Consider the following 23,244-nt stretch of genomic DNA (forward strand, 5'->3'; position numbering starts at 1 on the left):
CAGGTGAAAAACAGCCGTTCTTGAAAGGTTTCCTGTCCTCAGTCCCAAGAACTCTGTTTTGTTTGGACAGTAGCAGCAATAAAACTCGTCAGAAACATCTTCAGAGACACACTGAATTGATGGCTTTCCTCCTTCCAGAGAAGGAATTCTATAGCACGTTGCTGTAACACACAATTTATGCAGACTGCTATTTCAAGCAAACGTCCGCAGCTCACCTGAACGATCTCCGAGTACGTTAAGCACAAACCCCCTCGGACAGCAGGGGAACGCGCTCTTTCGGAAGTGAGCCATTTAGAGGGCCTGCTAATAGAGTCACAAGCGCGGCTGGCAGCAGCAAGGGACCAGGGACAGTAACAGGCATCTAGGCTTCATTCCCCGCGGCATTGCTACGTTAGAAGATTGTTTTCCCAGTGCGAGGGGAAGGCGGCCGCCGACAGGCAAAGGAGCTAAATTTTGACTGCGCTCGGTACTTAACGTGGCCGGTTTCCACCCGCGGCTGGGGGACCCCGGGGTGTCCCGGGGTGTCACCGCGGCAATCAGAATAGCCAGGGATGGCGAGGCGGCCCCGCAGTCCCCGGCCGAGATGCCCCCTCCACCGGAGCGCGGGGGTCCGACACCGACCCAGGCTGTCGCGCCCCGCTCGGCCTCCTCTGCGGGACCCGGTCCGGCCAGCGCCGAGCATCCCGCAACACCCACCGCGGGCCCAGCACCGCCGGAGACTCCGAGGGGCTCCCAGAGCCCCCTCCCGCCCAGCGCCGGGGCGGCGACACACACGCCACCTCCTCCTGCCACCGCCGGCAGCGCAGCGCCGGCAGGGACCGGGGTGGCATTATGGCACACCCCCACCCCGACTCCCGTCCGCTGCCCCGGACCCGCCGCCGCTCTCACCTCTGCCCGCAGCCGCGTCCGGCGGGAGGCGCGGAGGGGCAGTCGGACGGTGCGGGGTGGGCGGCGGCCAGGACCCCTCCCCGCCGCGGGCTCCGCCTGCCCCGCGCGGCACCAACCGCTCCTGCTCCTGCCGCCGCCGCTCCTGCCCCGTCCCTGCTCCTGCCACTTCCACTGCCACTGCCAGTGCCAATACCTCTGCCAGTGCCGCTGCCGCCGCTCCTGCCCCGCCCGCGCGGCGCCGCCCGGTCGCCGCTTGATCCGCTCATCCGCCGCGGCAGGAGCGCGCGCGCAGGCGCGGCCGCAGCGGCCCCGCCCCGCGGCCCCGGGACCGAGCGGGCCCCCCGGCCGAGCGGGCACCCCCGCGGGGAGCGGCGGGAGAGGGGGCTGTGAGGGGTCCCTGCTGCCCGCACGGACAGTGCGGTGCTGCTCCCTCCCAGGCGGCGCTGTGCGTGCGAGTGGGAGCTCTGTTAGCGTGGTGTTAAGGAATAACATAGGCAGCCGAAAGGTAGTAACAATGGAAATAATATACCATCTGAAGGATGCCCGTAAGTCAGCGAGAGACGTGGTCTCTCCCAACATCCCAACAAGAACCGTGCATTGCTTTTTTTTTTTTTTTTTTTTCCCCGTTCCATTTTCTTCCATCTCAAAATGTGACTTCTCAGAATCACAGAATCAGTTAGGTCAGAAAAGACCTCTGAAATCATCGAGTCCAGCCTATGACCGAACCAGCCTATAACCACCACGTTAACTACACCATGGCACTGAGTGCCACATCCAGTCTTTCCACACCTCCAGGGACTGAGTCTCCACCACCTCCTTGGGCAGCCCGTTGCAATGTCTAACCACCCTTTCAGTGAAGAAATTCTTCCTGATATCCGACCTACACCTCCCTTGGTGCAGCTTGGGTTTGTGTCCTTTCCTTCTGTTGCTGGTTGCCTGGGAGAAGAGGCCGACCCCCACCTGGCTACAACCTCCTTTCAGGTAGTTGTAAAGAGTGATAAGGTTACCCCTTGAGCCTCCTCCTCTCCAGCAGCCTCCTCTTCTCCTAGCAGTTTTAAACACATCCATGGTAAGAAGATCCACCCATTGGGAGCAACTTACATCTCTTACTATATTTAAAATAACATCAGCATGTACCTCAGGTTTTCATCAGCTGTCAGTTGACGATACTGAAAACAACTGTAAAATGCATAACTTTTGGAAATGCTGAGCATCTTCTCTCTACTTATTTCAATGGAAAGTACTGTCAGTACATTTAGAAGGTATCTGGCACCTTCAGCGCTGATCTGCTCACTAATGACGCAGAAAAGTCGACAAAGGATTAATGTTTCCAACTCTGAAAATAAGCCTTTTAGCTCAATCTGTTTTTCGTAGAATTATCTGCTGTACCTCAATTATGTAGCAGTGTCACTAGGAGTCCATTATCATGGGCTAATGTTCCACTCACAATCTTTTCATTCTGCTTCCTTGAATAATCAGTCAATTAAAAGGCTGAGTATTCTTTCCTCAATACTTTTTAATACTTCTGTAGAAAGATAGGCATATATTCGTGACTTTGGAAGATTGCTTTGTCTTCTCAACAATGAGGTATAAAATGTTGAATAATATAGAGAACAATTCTGTTTTCATCATTAGATATGAAGCTTCTTTGTACAAAGTTTTTTATAATTAAACAAGATTTCTGCCTGTAATGAGATAATTCACTCTTGCAAGAGCTACTCACAGGGAGTTTCTCATTGTAATGCCTTAATTCGCAAGGCTGGTCATGGTCCAGGCAATAGACTGAGGCTAGCTTTGGGAAGCAGTCCTGCAAGTGTGTGCAATTTGTGACTCATTTATGTCTTACTGTGTGACAGAGCAATGCTTTAAAAGCTATTTTCAAGGGCACAGTATTTCACACTTTAACACTTCGAAAATTCCATTAAAAAACCCACGGAATTCTTCAAGTCATGCTAAACAACTGTGGAGGGGTTACAGTTTCAGATGTACAAAGGATGTGATACCAGGCTGTTGTGTGCAGCCTGGTATTGATTCACTGAGTGAATATGCCAGGTGAATCCACATGTTATGGTTACATGCCAGGGGAGGGAGGTATAGCACAGACTATTCGTATGTCACCTGAAGGGGCCACTCCGCCCACCTGGCGCGGGGAGTTCGAGAGGGTTTTTGTTGCGGATCGGAGTTGCTCCGCGGTCTCACTTCGCTGTCATTAATCACTCCTGCCTCACTGGGAACAGCAGCAAAGCTGGGAGCTGCTGCCTCGCATCTCCACTCTGGGATCGAAGCAGCCCCGGGGGTCGCGCCGTTGCCTTCGCCACTCACCCTCCACTGTAGGTGGGGAAAGAAAAACAGTGAAACTGATCGCTGCCACCACGCGGGACCGCGACAGCCCACATGGGGAGCCCCAGCCATCTGACCGAACCGCTGCCCAACTGATCCAGCTCCCACCGCGTGAATCGCTGCTCCCGCTGCTCCCCCGTGACAGAGCAGCCCCTGCTGCTGCTCCACAGCCCAGCCAAGTGGGTCAAGACACCGTGCCAGAGGCAACATGTGGCATGGAACAAAGAGACTCCGAACTAATACCACCACTGCAGTTAAGACCTGAACCTGACGGGGTGACTTAGAGTGGCCAGTTTAATAGCGTAGTTTCTTGTGATCAACACAGTTTTCTTGGGTTTTTGCTTTTGCTCCTGTTCTCCCATTGCTTCTTTGGTTTAGTTGGGTGGACTGGGGTAGTTGCTGGAGAGGACCCTCTGCCATTTTCTTTCCCTGTTGTTCCCAGGGGACCACATGAGGCCATGAATTCCCCCTTTTTTGTGGGTAAGACAGTTTTGTATCTTTATGTGTTGCTATTTTGCTTGTCAGTAAATTGTTATTTTTTCACTTATACCTCCTTGCATTTTTGTCTATCTGGGGAGAGAGTTCATTTTACTGGAGCTCCCACTCTAATATTTGTCTTTAAACCAGGACACCACACTATGCTTTTTGCTTCTCCTGGAGGTCACCAATAAACTCTTGTTACTTACTCCTTGGAGTGCTTTTGTAGCTTTACAGAGTTCTTGTATTCTTGTCTGTGATAAAAGGGGAGGCTGGCAGCACACCAAAAAACAACAGTTTATGGAGAGGCTCAGGCCTCTGCTCACATGGCTTACACTGAGTCACATACATGCTGATGTTTTCATAAGTTGCACAAAGTTGAATTATGTCATAGATATTTTGCATTTAAGGACCTCATATGGGGAAAATGGGAGGAAATGACCACAAAGTATCATGTTTTCAGATTTGAGGACAGAAAAATTATGAGTAGTGGGATCTTGTACCTCAATTCGTAGGGCTGTTAGGTGGAAGAAATACTCAGCTATTACCACAAATACATAGAATCATGGAATGCTTTGGGTTGGAAGGGACCTTAAAGACCATCTACCTCCAAGTCCCCTGCCATGAGCGGGGACACCTTCAACTAGACCAGGTTGCTCAGAGCCCCATCCAACGTGGCCTTGAGCACTTCCAGGGATGGGGCATCCACAACTTCTCCGTACAGTTTATTCCAGTGTTTTACTACCCTTACAGTAAAGAATTTCTTCTTAATATCTAATCTGAATCTACCCTATTTCATTTTGAAGATACTACAATTGCATAGAGTCATAGAAAGGTGTGGGTAGGAAGGGACCTTTGAAGGTCATGTAATCCAACTCCCCTGCAAAGTGCCTTCACCCGGACCAGGGTGCTCATAGTCCTGTCCAACTCAGCCTTAAATGTTTTCAGAGATGGAACAACAATCACCTCTCTGGAGAACCTGTTCCAATGTTTTACCACCCTTCATTATAAGAAATTTCTTCCTTATATCTAGTTTGGATCTGTCCTCTTTCACTTTGAAGCCATTCCCCCTTGTCCTATCATATGCCCTTGTAAAAAGTCTGTCCTCAGCTTTCTTGTAGGTCCCCTTCAGGTGCTGTAAGGTCACCCTAGAGACTTCTGTCCTCTGGGCTGAACAGCCTCAACTCTCTCAGCTTGTCCTCAGAGGAAAGGTGCTCCATCTCTCTGGTCATCTTCATGGCCTTCCTCTGGACTTGCTTCAGGAGGTCCACATCCTTCCTATATTGGAGAAGGAGCTGGACTAGGGAAAGCATTTGCCTGCATCTGTGACCAGGTATAAACCAATAAGAGGCCCACAGGCAGTAGGGAAAGAAAGATCTATTTTTTCCTGTAGGAACACCACAACTACCAACACTGTTAATACGATGATCAGAAAAAAGATATGAAAAATGCTGCATGAAAGGGGAGAAGCTGTTTCATCTTTGACATAGGCTTTTAATTAGACCGTATTTCCAACCCATTTAAAATAGCAGTGATTCAGGTAACTTTAAGGTGGATCTGGTGTTTGAGGTTGTCAGGGAACAGTAAGAACAGGATTGTTCCATGAGGGGAAGGTGAGCTAGGAGCCAAAAGGGGTAACTTAATAACTGCTTGTACTGTCAGGGCAGGGACTTCACCATCCAGGACCCACTCTCACAGTACTTGAGCCAGGTAGACCTAGAGACAGAGGTCACATTCAGCCAAGAGTCCAGATCATAAGGCAGCATCAGAATGAAGAGCGAGACCCAAGGTGAAGCCAGGAGCAAGATCCCTCAGTCATGCTTAGGGTGAGGTCCAGCAACCACAGAGGCAGTGAGACCAACCTTCTAACATAGTTCAGGTGAGGACTGAAGGCCCAGGGCTAAGCTTAAATAGAGCTCCTGGGCCTATGGGTATGAGCAGAAGCTGCAGATGAGGCTGCTCATAGCCGTTAAGGTTTATTAGTGCACTCAGGACCACAAAGTGCACTCAGGACTACAAAGGATCTAGTTCCTTTTTTCCTTACAGGATAAAATTTGCACTAACATATTGAACCAAGCCTTTCACATCAGCTACCTACAGCTGCTCCCTCCTGACTCAGCTCTTGCAAAAGGAAGGGTAAAATGGTGAGCAAAGAGCTGTGTGCTAGACATGAGACTCAGTCACAGGCAAGAGCAGCTTCCATGTGGAGCGTGGGAGCTTCTGACAGTGCTGCCATCTCATGGTGCGTTCCCAAGTTCATCTGTACTTGAGAGTTGAAGGTGAACAACAACAAAAAGGCAGAGTATTTTGTTTTGTTTTGTGGTTGTACATATCTGTGATTATGATATGCACTTGATTAGGGCTGGTAGGTGCTATAGGAACACAAACAAGGTCTGTTCAAAGAGAAGATAAGAAAATTTGCATTATTCTCAGATAAAATACTTGCAGAGTCGCTAGAGGATTGTTCATTGTAATCCTACTGAGTGTTATCTTATTATCTAGTGGTAACACTCACCACATGGGGCTTTAGGGGTAAAGGAAAATGGAGAAAGACTAAAAGCAACAGTAAGGTCTGAAGTAAAGTGAGAAGTCTACAGTCCTGGCAAGGGAGACTTCTGCACACATTCCCTTTATATTTTGGGTTCTCTGAAGTGTATAGTAGTTTCCTGCTACATCTGTAGACATAGAGAGCTCTGACAGCTAGGGAAAAAGTTACAAAACCAGAAGTAAACTAGAAATATTGTATTAAAAACATGAGTAGGAAAGATACAGCAGTTTTATGTTTTCAGGGAAGCTGTCCTTTCCTCACTCTTCCTGAAAGTTTTGGCTTCCAACACCTGTCAAAGAGAATGGAGGCTTTTGTTCTCAGCTTGAAAAAGAAAACCTTTTTGGTAAAAGTTAAAATTTAGATCTTAGTTCTAATTAACAAATCTTGGTTTTAATTAAAAAGTAGCTGGGGTTGAGCAGAGTAACAAAAGACTTTTTAGTCAAATGCTCACCTAAAGTGGTTTTAGCCTGTTCTGATGGAAAGAAGCGCAGTTTTGTGTCCCTCCATGTCTCTCTGTGGGAGACCCTCAGTGCTGCTGACAGAGCCTTCAGCTCTGCAGCCACTGACACTTCTGAAATTATCTGCATTCTGACATCAGTGAAATTGGAGTTTTAATTAAAATTAGAAAGGGTTATTATTTGGTGGTAAGTACATTGTACATGGTATGAAATAATGTTTAGTGGTACCCTTTTTGTCATGGAGTTTGGTAATGCATGGCTGTTTTAGAAGCAATGTTTTGAAGCTTTAAAACTACAGACATTGCTAATTATTTGAGCCTCTAGTTTGAAGTGAGCATGTTTGTGCTAATTAAAAATGAGATGACAATGCTTCCACTTTGATTCTAAAAACTGTGTGGCAGGTATCTGAAGTATTTATAATTTTCAGTACAGAAATTCTCATTGTCTTCAGTTATGAATGCTATCCTTATGAAATTACTTCTGCTGCAGTAATCCATCACTTACTCCAGTCATTCAAAAGACTAACATAAAAAAAAATCAAACTTAGTTTTCCAGTGTTAGATCTCATTTTTAGTTTATAAGATGTAGAACTATTCATTCTGTCACAGACACTGGCACTACAGAATGTTCCTCCTTCCTTTAGATCTAAGCTTGTCTCTATGAGATATGCCAGTCCTGATCTTCTGCATTATATTTAGTTATTTAGGACATGATGTTACAGGATTTTTAATTCAACTCAGGCATTTTTCAAGTACAAGCATATTTTTATTCTTCTGCACCATCAGTTCAAGTATTCTTAGCCCTGATCCGGTTTGTCATTTTTGCAGTTTTCAGTATGCTCTTGTCTGACAAGTCCTCTTTAAATATCTGCTGTGTCAGCTCCTTTTCTGTCTTGAAGAAGCTCTTTTTCCTCATGTACCTCTTTTTAGCCTCCAACTTTCATGCAGAGAGCTTCATATTTCTTATGTGCAGAGAACTGATCTTGATAAGATTATATTTAGCTGTATCAGTAGGATTTTAATCCAGTAATCCTACTGAGAGTAAGTTCTTCCAGCAAGGAGACCTAATGCACCTGTTTCACCTGCCACATCTTTGCAGTTAGTTTTGTCAGAACTCTTTGTATTGGTGTTTGGTATTGTGAGGAAATAGAAATAGAAAACAAAAATGCATCCACTCTTGCACTAAATGGTAAATGTACATGAAGGATGTAAAACATTCGTATGTCATACAGAATGTCAGTTCTTTTTGCCTGCTGGTGGGAAGCAGTAAGTGAATTCCTTGTTTTGCTTTGTTTTCATGCATGGATTTAGCTGTCCATATTAAACTGTCTATCTCAGCCCACAAGTTTTCTCATTTTCACATTTTGGGTTCTCTCCCCATCCTACAGGTGGGAGGGGTGGGTGAGGGAGGAGCTGCCTGGGACTAAGATGGTGTCTGGGACCAAACCATTGGCATCATTCTTCCTAAGTGTACAAAATGGAAGTAAATATACTCAAACTCATACGGACTATGTCTTTTGAAAGGACATAGCCTGCTTGTGGTGGAAGAAGGGACCTCTGTATCTGTGAGGCTTCTTTCTGGTTCCTTGTCAAGTCACTGGGCAGAATCTGCTGGTCCTTCCATCACAGGCTTTTTATCAAGGCTCTCTTTTCAGTCTCCTTTTGAAGTCCTTTTGTCCTCTGGATGATTCTTTCACCCTTACATTTCTTTCAATAACTCTCCACTATATAGAATGCAATACTATTCTATAGCCTAAATGTGGAAAAAGAAAGTTCAGTTAATTCAGCGTGAGTCCAGGCCCTTCTTTTTCTCAGATGTATTTTCAGTTGCTGGCTAAGCCAGACCATGCAGCTAGACCATGATAGCTATTATATTGTATGTCCTTAATGCATTATCCACAAAACATACTCTATCCAGGCCTCATCTTAACCTTAAGTAGTGTTGACCACATATCAGTTCCTTCGTTTTCTTGGTAGATAGCTAAGTTTACTTAGTTTGTAAATGCTTGGTCTCTAGCACATCATTACTGAGAACAAAACTTATATATTCACTGTTCAGGGTGGTTATATAGTCAGTGCTTGGGGGATTTTGTCAAAGAAAGTCTACTGTCACATTTGATTTCCTCTCACAGACAAATATTCATTAATTCAGTGTAAAGCATAGACATCTGTCAGAGTCTTATTAGGATTTTTATTTAGCAGTAGGGTGTTGCCTTGTGCGAGCCTCAATGGAAACTTCACAGACACCAATATGATGTTTTGGAAGCTTCCATTGGGGCTCGCAGGAGGCAACAGTAGGGCAATTGAATCAAGACTCCATACACCTCTGCAAATGTGTGTTGTGATTACATGGTCTCCCATCTGTCTTATGAAACATTTTCTGCCTTTCAAGGGAAAGGCAACTCAGGCAATTTTCTCTAGTTCAGTTCTTGTACTACACAGTTCCTGTATTATCTGACACTATGTCATAAGAAAATCTGAGGCAGAGAAAACTATGTAAAAGCAATATATCCCACATGTTTAGGTCCTTACCATGTCATGCTTACCATGACTATTTTTCCTTACCATTACTATTTTTCATTCTTCATCGTGGCTTTTTTACCTTCTTAATAAGTTAAAAGCCAGGGTCTCACATCTGGACTTGACAGCTGATCTTTATATGCTGAGAGCTACGTTTATAACTATAAACATCACAAATTAAATATGATGTGTATGCTCACCATTGCTCCAGCTACAGAAAAATTCTTGTCATTCCTCTCTGCTTGTAACCTTGCTGTCTGCAAATAGAGTTGGAAGTTGCCTAAATGTTTTTGCATTCCTGTCTCATGAAATATCTGAGCTGTCTTTTCATTTTAGGTTTTATTTGTGTGAGTGCAGTTGCCATGAAACTTCTCCATGAGCAACAGCCCAGGAGTCTTGAGGCCCTTATTTATTTGCAGAAGAAAATATACATTATTGAGGATGAGGGAAATTCTAGAGGCCTGTGAAATGGAAATCACAGTGACGGTCCTTGAAAGGATGGAAGGAGAGAAGAAAGCAACCAAGGAAAATACACTTAGCCCACTTTCATTTCCTAGAAATAGCCCAGGATAAGTTATCTGTGTAAACACTAAAAGATAACAAGATAATGAGCAACAGTTGGCATTAATACATCAGAAAAAATCATGTTGAATTACCCTCTTTTCTTCTACCTGAGGAAATTTCTGAATAGGAGGAAATCAATGTGATATGTTTCAAATTTAGTAATACTTTAGTACATAGGAACAAATAGAAGTCTAAATAGAACATCTGCAGAGTAGGAATATAAACTACTCCTAATTTTAGTTTTCTGGTTTGAAAAACGGAAAAGTTGCCAGTGACTTCTGTGGGTTTTAGAAAAGGATTAAAGGTAATATAACAGTATCCTTAATTTCATGTACTCTACTGAAATGAATGTGAAAGTTCTCTGGTCGTGAGAACCCTGGTAGCTGTGATGCTTTTTCTTCTGTTTTTGCTTGTGTAAAGGCTTCATGAAGTCCAGCCTGTGCATAGCATTTGTTTACTGAAGAAAAACATTTACACAGTTTGTCTTCAATAGCCATGAACACATAGGACTGAAAAAAACCACCGTAGTTGGACACTTTATTACATTATTCTCCAGTGTGTATTTCTGCCCTGATTCTGCACCGTGGTACTTTTACTACATACATGGACCCACCTCATCCAAGTGAGTTGCACCAGTGGGAATGGGTGTAGATTCAAGATTATTGCATCCTGAGATCTGAAACCCAAAATTTCAAGGGCTGATTTTTTTCATGAAAGTTTTCACTTGGCAAATAGCTTCATTAAACAATGCTTCTCATAACTAAAAGTGGCTGAATCTGAACCTAGGTGATTACTTCTAATAAATTTTAGTGATTCTGAATTCAATCCTGCCTTCCTGGGTAGGGTTCTGTTAAGTCAGGGGAGTGATCATTACCATATAAACTGAGTAGGACTAAAACCACCTGCTCCTGTCCCAGCACTCCTCAGAAAAGCACTGCTTGCTAGGAGAATGTGTTTTGAGCTGCTATACTTCATACAAACGGCACAGCTGTGAAGTTTAGAATATAAAAAAAACAACAGCAAAGGAAGGCATAGGAATAGGCAGAGGAGAAAAAATGTGGAGGTGAGACCTGAAAGCGAAAGAGATGAAAAGAGAGGGCGTATGGGACAGCAGGACAGGCACAGCTGCGCAAGTAGTGGTGGGGGGAAAGTAACTACAGATATGTACATAACCTGTGAGCCTCTGCAAAACCAGACCATTGCTATGATTAATAAGAAAAGGGGGGGGGGGGAGGTAGTTTTGAACTTCCTGGAATTGCACAGAGGGGAGGGAACTGGGTTTGGTTTTTTTTCTTTTTGTCCTGTTACAGGTGAAACACTCTCAAATCAGGGAATTTTTATTTACTCCCAGTTAGCCCCAACTACTGATCACTGATTCAGATATTGGGTGGGGAAAAAGAGAGAATATAATTAAACACTTTAAGAAACACGTTTCCTTCCTCAAGCTCTGCTTTGGCTGAACATCTCTCCTGCTCCCATGCCAGTCCTCTATTTCGCTGCAGCTCCCACACAGTCATCCCAAGGGAAGGTACTGATTATTTGAGCAATGGCTGCTCTCTGCCACTCTTTGTTTCTCACTCCTTCACTTCAGGCCTCCCTGGGGCTTCATGTGCCCAGACAGCATCTGCCATGACATCCCCAGCTGTAACAAAGGTCTTAAACACCTTTTACTTCTGCTAAATCCATGGTTTCCTGTGGTACTGCAATAATGGCTAGACAGGCATTTGAAACACATGCTTTGTATGTCCTAAAACATGGGCTGGTGGCCTTTCAAAAGCAAAATGCATTGTATTTCACCGTAGAGTGCATTTGCATGTGAAAAGCAATTTAGTAATATAGAAATGGCTTCACAATATCTATAAGAGCTACTTAAAGTATTGCCTTTTTTTCATAAATGGAATTAGTGAAGTAGAAAGTCAAAAATATTTGACCCAAGTGACAAAGAATAAGCATACCAGGATTTATGCCTGTTTCTCAAACAGAGGAAAACTTTACCCTGAAAAGACTGTTATGTCTGTGAGTGATGCGTTGGGGTATCTTCAGGAGGAGCTTTCTTCTTCAACAAAAGACTGAGGTAAGCTACTCTTCCCAGGGAGCTAAAAACCTTCATTACAACTGATCTTAGTGTACTTCCACTGCAGTTCACAGCTGCTTGTGTACTGAAGTTTCCTCTTGCTGCTGTCAAGCCCAAATATAATGAATGGACTACAGGATTAGTTTATAAAGCTGCACATGGCTCCTGTAAGCACTCTCACTTATCCTCTGTGCCCGACAATGCATAAATCACTAGCTCCATCTGGCTGCTATTTCTTTCAGCATCTTGGGCATTATAACTCATTAGGAGGTGGCAGGGAAACTCATCCCAAACAGCAAGGGCTTTACCAAAAAGCACAAGACTTTCAACCCCCAGGAAAACCCATGCCTCAGCATTTTGCTAGCACTCTGTCGCAGGAAGAAATGCCTGCTTAATTTTGTGCTTTGATCAAGGTAGAAAATGGGCTATTCAAAAAACCTGGAATATCAGGCAGGAAATCATCATTCCCTGTTTATCTGTACTTTGCAGCGAGAGAGTGATGATGAGTTCATATCCTGGCAAATCTCACCATCATTCTGTTTGGCCTGGAGTCACTTGCAGTCACCCCTGTGCTTGCCTGCTTACTATAAATAGCATACAGTCAGAATAAAAGAATTCACAGCTTCTTACTCCGTTGCTGGCAATAGGAAGCTATTTTCATGCTGCTTTTTAACTATTTTGGGATTTGGCTTGGATTTCTACAATCGTGTCTAGAATAAATCACATTAAAAGCAGTTTACTTATGCTACATGTTGAGTTTTGTTCAAGGAAATTTTTACTGGGGATGAGTAGGGGGCAAGACACCAGATGAAGGAAACAGTTAATATTGTCTCAGCTACAGAGAGTGAACTATACAGGATGATGCAGTCTGAGGGAAAGGCTATAGGAAAACAATAGGGCAAACAGAAATGCTTAGGGTTTGTGAGGAAAAGAACTTGTAGGCAAGAGGAAGCATCTGTAGCTGGAGCAATGCTGAGCTCAGTGGCTGTGGGAGACAGGAACTCAATTGCTGATTTGGTAAGGGTGGGCTCAGGAGAGAGAATTCTCATTTCTACTGATGGGTATGGCTTTTTTTCTAATTAATTAAATCTTTACAAATTTTTAATGATGGTGACCTTCTTCACATGATTTGGAAATTGAATGAATGTTTTCACTGTCTGAATGTTCTTTCTAGGCTCTATTACCTTTAAAAACACCCCCGTTTTGATCTCTGAAAGCAGCTATTGTTTACTTATTATTGCTCACTGCTTATCCCCAGCACAGGTGTATTCTGTGTGCTATGTTCAAGCCAGAGTCCTGATTCAAAAGAGTAATTGTACTGGCTGAGTACTGCATCTTGCCAGACACTGAAACAAACCAGCAAAGGCACTTTTCTCTAAGTTATTTCCTGGATCTTACTGCATTTCTCAAACACTGATATTCTTCTAATTCTGGTTTCTTGGTGGGGGTGGCCTTGCATGCATAAATCTGAGTGGTGTTGAGATTCCTAGGTGTTTGGGAAGCAAGAGCAATCAAACAGCAAGGACATGCTTACAGTCTTTTCACTCACAAGCCTATGAGAGAGAATGTTTTTCTCTGACCTTGGTTTCTAGAATGATGGAAGCATTATCAGTGGATTCTCCAGAAGATGTTTTTTTGCTGTTTTGAGCAATATCCAGTCAGATATTTCAAGTCTTATCCGTATACAGAATTCAATGACATTTTTAGAAGTTGTTTAATTATACCAGTGCAGGCCAATATGTAGGTAGCCCTAAGTTGTTTTATGTTGATTTTTTTCAAGCTGATTATCCAAACAAGTAACTGATAAAATAACGCAGGTATCTGCACGGGGGTGTTACATTAGACAAACCAATTGAAGTCATAATGTAGATGCAGTAATAAAAGTGTGTCTGCAAGCAAGATTTTAGTGTGTATTTTCTATCCTCACTTAAACATCATAAGAATTAGCTGTTTGAATTCTTCCAGGTTTTTTATTTTTACGTCTTTTCTGCATCTCCTTGCATATATGGATTTTAAGTTATTTACAGTGTTGCTTTCTGACATTCCTAGAGAAAATCTATGATGTTCTTGTTTAGAATACCTTATGCACACTAAGGAACTGATTCATATTATTCTAGATATAAGATATACAGAATGCAGAGTGAAACCTACTGTTTTCATTTATGTACTTGAAGTGAGAAATAACATATAAGATCAAAGATACCTTAGCTACCTTCCCAGATTTTCATCTGCTCCTTTTTGTTTTACTGTTTCATAATGCGGACAGCTATATATTAGGCCATAAATCATTCTGTTTCTTTTGATGGTGTTACTGCAGGTGACCAAAGCAGAATAACAGTGTTCAAAATATGGTCACATTGCTTTTGCTTTCCTTGCTTTTATGCACGATAGAAAGAATAAAATAGTATTTTTTAAACCTGTGACTTGCAGATTATGGAAGAGTTTGACTCTTAGATTGTATATCATTATAAATAGTGTTTAAAAACTGGGTGTCTAGACAGATATATGTTGAACATTGGGGTTACATTATGGTAGTGAAAGTAGTGAAACTGAAGAAGAATAGAGCAAAAAACTTCTCTGTCTGCCTGGCTTCCTGCTGGTTTTTGTTATGGTTCGTTGTAGGACAAAAGCTAATTTACCTGGAAGAGAAATATGACTAGTATTTGCATGGATGAAGGGGTAGTTAGAGTTGCAATAAATTCTATCATACTGCCAAGCTCCATGTGAGCCCAGCAGACCCACCCAGGAATGCATTCCTGGTGTTTTTGCTCTTGGGCTTGCTGCAGGAGTGAGGATGGTGCTACTGGAGAAGCAGTATAGAAGAGGGCTATAGCTGTTGATTTGGCTCCAACAAATGCATCCATCAAAGCCTTGGCAGAGGGAGCCAGGATGCATGACCAAGCCTGTAGGCATGAATGTTTGCATGCATCTAGAGCTGGTGTCCTGTGTTTAATGCAGGACATAAACACTGTGAGGTAGTGATGGCAAATATGCCAGCCTTCTGTCTTCTTTGACAAAGGTCTGGAATTGAATGCACTTTCATAGGCAGGGCTGTCGCCATAATGTGTTCTTCCTTCAGATAACTTGAATTAACGTTGAAACTGGTATCAGGCTGGCAGGATGGACAAAAAGAAACTGTTACCGTGCTTTAAATCTGTAATGAGCACATGCTCTGTACTGGGTTGGGGTCTTGAAGAAAGCTGACTGTGAAAGGGTCCCAAAGAACTGCCAGCCCAGTCTTCCACAGCATTTCTTTAATTGCAAGGGAGAGAGGTACTGCATGAGTCAGTGCTGCATTTGCTGTGTGCTTTAAGAAAAAATGGTGGTCAAACCTCGCAGCAGGTAATGGAGTTCAGGGGCTTCTCTTTGTTTTCATCATTAGATGGCCTCCAAAGTTTGGAAAAGTATCTGCTGTGACAAGTACTTTGCTTGAGTGGCTCAGCCCACCTGCAATACTGGCCAGGATTTGAAGAGCTGACTGAAGCCATTTCTGTTCCCAGACAAAGGCTCAGGCAAAATTGTTGGTCCTGATTCCTAGGAATAAGCTAGTGGGAAGTTGCAAAGTGGTAAGTAAAGAGCTGTACTGGATTGGAGTGATACTGTTGGGTTAATTTGCTTATATTCTGTTGTAGTCAGCATGAAAAGCCTGCCTTTCAGAAACATCCTGGATCAAGTCACCTTATACCTCAAGAAGTAATAAACTATGGTCAAGTAAGCTCTTTTCCCTACATACAGCTTCTAATTACTATGAATGAAGTGAAGCTGTGTTTGCCTCACTATGAAAAAGCAGTGGGAATTAAAAAATAGAGTAAACATCCGAGATACCAATATGTGTATGCACACAAGTGACTTAGACAAATCTGTGTGCACACAGGATCATTAAACCATCTTAAACTTTTAGGTAAAATAAAAAAAATACTGAAACAACGATGAGATGAGCACATGAGGTACAGGAAGAGTAGTTATAGCTGCAGGAAGCAGAGAAGATTTTCTTCTCTCCAGCAGATGGTAGAATTCTCTCAGCTACGAACAGGCAACAGCAAGCTGAATCACCCAAAACCTAATCTCTAAAGAGGCAGTCTCCAGCCTTTTTTGACTAGCAGATCCCTAGAAAATTTTGTGGAGTTAGGAGTTCAATAAATAACAAAATAGATAATCACTTCTGATGGATGAGATTTGAAAGTTACCTGGCAGGACTGGTAGCTGTATTCCGTGTAGGTCAGATTTACACTACAGCTGAATTGTTGTAGCTTGTCCATAATACATATTAAAGCCCACAGAGTTTTTCTACGTAACTTTGACATGCAATTTAGGAAGATCAGACAAGCAAGTGTGCTGAGTAGAAGGGTAGTAGAAGGATATTTTAGCTTTTGTGACAGCTTTCAGCATCTATTTTCAGCCACTGATGAAGGTAGGATACTGTGCTAAACAGACCTTTCATATGGCATCATATGGCTGCTCTTGTGATGCTTTACTATGTTACTTACTGTAGTAAATGATTTAAATAATGTGAGTAAATAAAATTTTGCTACAGATGTTATTTAGGTCCTTATTCACCACCTTGTGATGAAGGAGCTGCTGGGTAAGGCAGCAAGGTGTTAACTTCAGGACCAATACAGATATTCTCTGTATATCTTTTGGCAAGTCACTCATCAGTCAGGTTTTCAAATTTCTACCTGAAGATTGGGTGCAATACCCTCAAGAGATAAGGTTATATTTGTTGGATGACTTCATCTTTATTAGGTGCTCAGATACAATAGAGAAGAGTTAGAATAATGGCTACGAAGATGGACTGTAAGCATGAACTCTTTATCTAAATACATCTTTTTGGCTAAGCTTTGAGATCTCATATTCTAGCAAACACTGCATTTTAGGTTTTCTAACAATAACCATTGATTCTTTTTTTGTTGTTGAAATTGTTGCTTGAGGGTTTAGAAACTTCTTAAAATAGCCCAAGTAGGAAGGATTTCCTTCCACTGGCAACAACAGCAACTAGTTACCAGGTACTCATGTAACTTGTGCCAAAATTCGGTTTTTTATACGTTGCTTGATTTTTATGATAAATAAATAAAATTATTTTCAACTACAGAAATATGTGGTCAAATAATTTGGGTTTTTTTTCAGAGACCAGTTCTGGCACGTTTCTTATCTGGTGTCCTATCCTGCAAGTAAACCCATTAGAATTGGGTGGGTAGTGTGTTGTTCCCTGCCCTCCTACCAGCTTCTGTATTCCTCAGATTGTAGCCCAGCTGTGAAATCCTGCAATTAAATGTAATTCTTCCACCTGTGCTCTCTTAATACAAGCAGAATTTAAAATAGATGAGGTTTCAAGAACTTTCCCCCCTCTTTTCAGGAAAGTAATAGGAGAGGATTGAATGCAGTGTGGTTCTGCATGAATTCATACATTCTATTCAAAATTGAGGTCAGCGGAACAAATCAGCTGTCATATGTTCCTTGTTCTTTTAATGAGCCATATTAAATAAGGGTAAGGAAGTACTAAGTCATCTCTAAAATGTGTAGGTTTTATTTATGCTTTGGTTTCTGAGCAAACCTTACCATGTATCTTTTATGAAGGTTTAGAAGTTTTGGATTAGCAGAATTCAAGGTTTGCCATAATACTTCCCTGTGTTAGCAACTTCTGAATAGATAGGTATTCAACCATCTGTCATGGGCATTGTTTACAAGGTGGCCAAGTTGGTCCTTCAGCCTGTAAGGTAAGAGACCCTGAATAATTTTGCTGTGGCTTTTACTGGGTTCATTCCCAGCCATCTGTAGTCCCTGGAGCATCACGGATGTCCCCAGAGCTTCTAAACCTATTTTCCATCTGTTGCCTTCTAACCTATCAGCATTACTAATATGCCCCAGAAGATTTTGCTGCTTTCACTGACAGCAAGAGCAACATTTGGAGCCTTCTGTTGTGTGCTAGTGCTGCTGGGAGCTGGCAGGCCAGCAGCAGGAATTAACGGCTTCAGAGCCCTGCAGATTAGGGTTGACTCAGAGTTAGACCATGGTCAAGGCCGTGTACTAGTCCTGGGAATTGAGAAGCTCCCCTGCAACCTTAAGGGTGCTGACATCTGAATGTTCAGAGCTGTTAAGATGATTCCCCTCACCACAGGTAGCTGGACAGAGTGCAGAGCCTTGATTCCATTTTGCCTGATGGTCAGACCAGTTGACCCAGCAAACAATAAACAATTTATTTCTGTGCAACCAAGCAGTAAGGAGAAAAGTTATGTCTTCTGGACATAACTATCTGTAGGATGGCCAGTTATCCCCTCTGTTGCTCAGAACGGAAGGCACAAGCACAGCTGACTTCTCTGCATGGTATAGGATGGGTGGAGAATGGAGGCAAGTAATTCTTTATGTTTTGGGGGATGGGATAATATTGGAGATGGGAAAAAGCTTTCAGAGCTAGTAGAGGGAGTGACTTGGGAATAATACCCAAAAAAAGAAATGATATCTATTGATTTAGTGATCTTAGCTCAGGTCTGGGGCACAGAATGTATTCATCTTTCAGCTGTGGGTGCACTTTGGTAATTCATGGTTCCCGTACAGGCTCTCCTTTCCTCAGTGCTTCACCTTATAAGTTCTATACCAGCCATGTGAGCATAAAACTGGAGAATGTTGCCATACTTCCTTTTCACACCTGCTTCCCTGTCACAGCTAGACTCACACATCTGCATTTCATAGAGAAATTATTAGTGACTCACAGAAGGCAGCATTGGAGGGCTCATTCTTATTTTTCTTCACATACTGAGGTGCATCAATAAACAGCCAAACAGTTATTTCCTAATGCTTCTTTTCTATGTAAATGACTGAAGGAATTGGGATATTATGTGATTGTGTTGAAGTAATGGGATAGCATCAGGAACCATATCTCTGTAAAGAGAAAGATGTTTTATAAGTGAGTCTGAGAGGCTGATTAAGTCTAATCATAGGAAGGAAAGAGGGATAATTGGAGAGAGAGACATCCACCCCCAGTTTCAGAAGCCAAAATGTGCAAAAGGAAGAATAGAGTAGAGCAGAACAAAACTCTTAACAGTGCAGAGCTGTATGTGGTTTGCTAGGGATGTATTGTGAATCTTGTGCTGTAGAGATACAGCAATTAATGTTGTCAGTATAATTTGTTTCAATATCATGTTGAGTAATAATCTGGACCTTCACAGTGATCTTCAGAGCTTCTTTTGGGTAATGTGAACGTCCAGGTTAGGAGGTGTTATGATGCCCCCCTCCGAAGGCAAGGGTAACTCAGGTTCTTGTCAATGGATCCTCCTCCTCTTCAGCCAGGGGTGCGAACCCGGCCCCAGCAAAACACCCCCCACCTCTGCAAATGAACAATTGTTTTGTGTCATTAACCACTAACATTTCAGTCTCTCACAGGAGGCACTTCACTGAAGGGACCCTTTTATTCAGTTGAACTTAGGAAGAGAAGATATGAACACCAGGAAGGCATGGAGACTCTTCAGCTGCCACCTTACTGGTCACACAGAAATTCCCCATCCTGGCAGCCTCACTTGGCTCCATGGCATGAGTAAGTGCTGCTCCATATTAAAACAAGTTTTCCACATTACCATGAAGGCTACGTTAGAGATGGAAGTTGATATTTGGCAGAGGAATGCCCTTATGTCATAGATTTGCTATTTTCTTGTCTCCAGACAATACACCATTTTTGAAAAGGTTATAAAGCACTCTGGTAGCTCAGTTAATGTGAACTCCATAAGGACTTGCTGGAGTTTGGTACCCATTTTCCCAGGAAATCTGATCTGCAGTAAGCACAGTTCTTGCCCAAGCTGAGATGTGGGGAGCAGCTCCTTCTGGCTGATGAAGACTTTGTGGTCCTTGACAAAACACCTGAGAGCAGTGAGCCAACCTCTTGAGGATTTTCAGTTCTCCTACTACTGCACAAATCCTGGCAGCAACAGAACAAGAACTGGAGTACATTAGGCAGTGATGGGGAGGTAGAGTGGTGAAAAGGGACAAAGTGTCTAGAAAGAAGACCTGGAGCAGGGAGTTGTTGGAAGAGGACAAACACTGGAACCTGTAAAAGACTGCATAAGGGTAAGGGATTTGACTGTTTCAGGTACTTTGAGTAAAGAGTCTGGAATGCAAGAAAAATTAATTTCTCCTAAGGATAAGAAACCACATTGTGACAGTATGAAAGACCAACAACCTATTTCCAAATGGAATGGAATCAAAAGTCACAATAATTACCTAGTAATGGAAATTAGAAAGTAGAGAAGACAAGAAACAGAAGAGGGAGTAGCAATAAAATAGAGCTGCAAAGATATTGCTTGAAACATTGGATACTGAAGGGGCAGAGGGAAGAGAATAGGAAAGTAATTTAAAATATGAAACTGTTGATAGATAAAGAAAATAAACATGAAGATGACAAGAGCTGTCATGAAGCTTTACAGGCCAGCTTTAAAACTAGAAACAGCAATTTCCTACACATCTACAAGACTTTACCACCTATGTAAATAGACCATATCTTATGTGGTATCTCACACAACTGTTCTTTCAAAAAGAATTTACCCTCCAGGTTCCTACACTAATTGTTGAAGGACTGTTATACCTGTGATTTCTTTTATAGTGTTGGCAATTTAGAGGAACTGGTAATGTTCAGTCATGAACAAAATTATCAAAATTCTCCCTTCACTTCTGAGTGTTCCAGGCACAATAAATAAAGGAAGGGAGTTTAATTAACAGGATACCGGTAGCTTCATTATTCTTTCTCTGTAGAGCTCCTGCAAAAAGACTGAACAAGATTAACTGCAGAAATAGAAGAGGAGAATGAAAGGAAAAGAACAAAGAGAAACATGAAAATGGACTCCATAGCAAATAGCTATCTGATTAGGCACCCTTTTGCACTGTGAGTTAGGCCAAGAGAAATTTCGTCCTTGCTGCCCATCCACTGACCACTGGAGACAGAGTAGTACTGAAAAAAGCCTTGGCTCTCTTATGTTTTCCTTGTAGGGAACATCTAAATTAATTGTGCCTATATAGAAGAAAAGTGGAAGACAAATGAGATTCTGTTTCTAGCTTTGACGCTGACTTACCAAAATGATACTGTTGATGCGGTTAGTTTCTGTGTAGGATTGCCTTTCTCACTCCTGCTGCCTACAAGCCAATGCAGACTTTGCTCCTTGTGCCAGGCCCAACTCTTTGGCCAAAAATGTGTACTTCAGGACTCGAGGAGCACAACAGTGCCTGGGATTGAGGAGAGCAGGGGTGGACAACGCTGTCCATACCTCCCAAAGTTGAATGACGTTTCAAAAATATTCGTGTTCCTATTGTGAAAAGATATCAGAGTACAGCACTTTCTACTCCAGCCATTGTGTTTTGTTTGCTGGTGATGAAAGCCTCTGTGAGAAACCACAAATGGACACACAGCTCCATCACACCTCTCAAAGCAAGCAGAAACTCTGGGAGTCCTTTTCACTGCTGCTTCTGTGTTTCATCTCTACAAAGCTTGTTTCAGCAGAATATCGTATGGTCTCATTTACTAATGACTGAAGCTTTTTTATCTTTAGAGGAAAGGCTTTATAATGACAACTATAATGCTGCAATCCTATATTAATCTCTGGAAATCTGGTACAGATGGGACTAGAATGTGTGTGCATTACCCAATTCAATAAAGAGCAATGTAGTGTTCTCAGCAGATTCCTGAATGGCCTTTCTAGTCTTTAAAAAATGATATATACATGTTTGTTCTGCCTAAGCAGCACCATCTTCTAATATTTTCTCCTTGACTGGAAACCAATACCAAATTAATCAAGAAAAGGAACTTGAATGTGTTTAACAACCCTAGTCCTCCCTTTCTAGCCCACCACCCTGTAATCAAAGTCTCATTTCATATTGTAGAACTATGTGAAAACACTTTTTTTCTTCTTTTTTTCTTTTTTTTTTGAAAAATAATTCCTTGTAGTTTGTTTTATATTATGACTACATATGTTCACCTGGCACTAAATGTTTTGTGTCAATTATAGCAATTACTGTGGATCTAATACCATAGAAACCATTTTAAATCAACAGAATCCACTGGATGATGTTGTTATGCTGCTTTCTGCACAGAGAGGGTCCCTTTGGTCTCTTTTCAAATCTGCACAAATCCTCAAATTCACTTGTAAACCTCCGTGGGTTTCCAAGGAGTAGAAAAAACGTTATACTTTAGAAAAGTAGGCAAGAGGCATGTATGCCTGAAAAGAGCAATTATTTCTAAATTAACAGTAATTGTCTGCAAGGAGTAGTCAGCAAAGGAAGGCCACATCTCTCAAAAGGACATCTCCATAGAGCATAGGTTTGGGTGGGTGATAACCAGAGCAACAAATAAATGTGACACTGATGGATAGCTGCTACCCTGCTGAAAGAGCTAAGGAGAAATATCTTGTACGTTCATTTCAACTTACAGACACAGGACTAAAACTGAGATGCACAAGAGAGTGTAATATAAGTACAGAAAATCAATGAAAGAATCAATTATGGTCTACAAAAAGTGTCTTTCTCAGTAACTTTTAACCCTTTCTGATTTTTATGTGTTTCCATGGACAGATCAAAGACTTAGAGATGAAAGGTTGAATTAGAAGACACTTCAAGTTGCAATCTAACAAAAAGACCTGTACTTTTCATTCTTTTCTTCACCTTACATTTGTGACTCTTAATTTGTGGGGGAGGTTATCACCTCCAATTCTCTCACTCTGCTTCAGAGTTAATTTCTTGAGCCCTGCAGTCAGCAAATGTGTGTCTGAAGTGTGCCATAGGAACCTGCACTTCCCCAGAGCAGAGCAAGGGAAGCATGTCCCTTGGAGTGCACTCTCATGTCTGCATGGTGGGGAAAGAGACTGACTACATTACATGGTGAAGGAAGCTACATAATTGTTGGGGTAATATAGTGAAGATGTTTGAATTCTCCCAAAGAGGATGGCGTATTTGGGTCAGAACTGCTGGATAGAGATATATTAATGGAAACTGTAAGAATCCATCAGGCAGTGAGACACTGACACTGGTAAGGAAAAGGAAATGACAAGAATGTAGCTGGTACCAGTAAAGTAGCACTGGTTGAAGGTACAGATAGTCAGACCAGCTACTGGAGTGAACTGATGCTGGTGATTTGACCCTTTCCGCTCATTAAGAAGTGAAACACGAGGCAGAGAACAGCCAAGATGTTGAATAAAACTGCTCATTACTCTAATCAGTTCAAGCAGGGTAAGGAGCTGGAATGTATTTCAGAGGAGTGACAAAGGAACAATCGTGAGAGCAGATGTGGTAGGCTCTTGCCTCCATTATAAGTGTAATATGTATATATTCACATAAAGGAAATGTTAAAAGAGATAGAACAGATTGGGAAGGTCTGAGATTATTCTCTGCTCTTTGGTGGCAAGG

At 42.4% G+C, this 23,244-nt stretch overlaps 1 protein-coding gene across 3 annotated transcripts in view; it reads right to left on the bottom strand.

Moving 5' to 3' along the window:
- The window catches only part of OSBPL8 (oxysterol binding protein like 8), an 84,208-nt gene extending 83,108 nt beyond the window's left edge, over window positions 1-1,100 (bottom strand). For 2 of the 3 annotated variants that reach the window (XM_050324442.1, XM_050324440.1), the window contains exon 1: window positions 889-1,065. The gene's annotated coding sequence lies outside the window, so the exon portion shown is untranslated. The other variant, XM_050324441.1, reaches the window with a different exon arrangement.
- Window positions 1,101-23,244: the final 22,144 nt, after the last annotated feature.

The sequence above is a fragment of the Myiozetetes cayanensis genome, unplaced genomic scaffold (assembly GCF_022539395.1).
Source record: "Myiozetetes cayanensis isolate MyiCay16 unplaced genomic scaffold, myiCay2020 scf3, whole genome shotgun sequence".
NCBI lineage: Eukaryota > Metazoa > Chordata > Aves > Passeriformes > Tyrannidae > Myiozetetes > Myiozetetes cayanensis.